At 34.4% G+C, this 1,173-nt stretch overlaps 1 gene segment (V, D, J or C); it reads left to right on the forward strand.

Annotated features, from left to right (window-relative positions):
* The window catches only part of LOC107576081 (Ig lambda-7 chain C region-like), a 3,928-nt gene that overhangs the window by 1,358 nt on the left and 1,397 nt on the right, over positions 1 to 1,173 (forward strand).

Genomic DNA, 1,173 nt, shown 5'->3' on the forward strand with positions numbered 1-1,173 from the left:
TTAGGGCTGTGAATCTTTGAGTAGTCAGCGAATCAATTCGATTCATGATTCATAGGTTTTCGATTTGATTCAAGAATGATTTTTGCAAATTCAGAACGATTCAATTCGATTCGATTCGATTCACAATTAAATTTGATACGATTAATGATTCGATTCTGCATTCTTTAAGTGCATTCACAGGATTATTTAAATGCTTAGTCAGGAGGCAAATTATACAGCAGCCTTTATGGTTACAGAACCTTAGGTTAGATAAAAAACAAGTGTTGTCCATTGTTAGATGCTAGTTTAATGATGATATGGCATGATATGGCATATGTAGAAATTTATGTAAGCCAAGATTTAAAAAAAGAGCTTTAAAAGTATTATGTATAGGTTAACATTTTGTCACATCAGGGGCGTAGCCATCATTTCAGAAGTGACAGAAATGTCAAATACAATAATTTTATGTAGGCCTATGAATGTATTATTATATACTGTATATGAATGTATTAATATTTTTTCCTAATGGCAATTTTATGATTGTTTTATATAGTACAAACAATTATTTAAATTTTCTGCACATAATAAGGTAGAAAATATACTTTATACTTACTGTACTGTAATAAATGATGTCAATTAGCACTGCATAATTCATAAATTGTATTTATTTATTGTGTTTATTGTCTTAATGTTTCAGTTCATTCTGCTTTTTATTCAGTTTAGCTGCAGATCTAGCCTGGCATCACTTCTCTTTCAGTGCAAAACTTCTTTATCTCATTTTCATAAAATAATGTATTTAACTTTTCCTTTCCATCGGCGAATGATGATCCTGAAAGAAAACACGGTGTCTGTTTGCTTTAGCAACGAACGCTACTTTCATGCATCATTACCTGACAGCTCAGGTAATGTCGTCAGTATGACCGAGAGCCATTGAAAAACTACAGAAAAGCAAAACTACTTAACTTTAGCATTACTGGTACTGGCCACGATTACTAAGTAGAGATCACACATCAGCTGCGTCAGTGAGACGAACTGAGCGCGAGCGCAATCCTGTGACAGTCACTGCAGGCGGTAAATAGTGCAGCTCGTGAAGGAGAGATGCGAGGCACGAACACTGTTCAAGGTCTTTTATGAAGGTGCAACACTTGAGTAATACGGGTAAGGTTGGTGAGTGTGATTTGACCAAGTACAACA

The sequence above is a fragment of the Sinocyclocheilus grahami genome, unplaced genomic scaffold, assembly GCF_001515645.1.
Source record: "Sinocyclocheilus grahami isolate Dianchi unplaced genomic scaffold, SAMN03320097.WGS_v1.1 scaffold3185.1, whole genome shotgun sequence".
Classification (NCBI taxonomy): domain Eukaryota; kingdom Metazoa; phylum Chordata; class Actinopteri; order Cypriniformes; family Cyprinidae; genus Sinocyclocheilus; species Sinocyclocheilus grahami.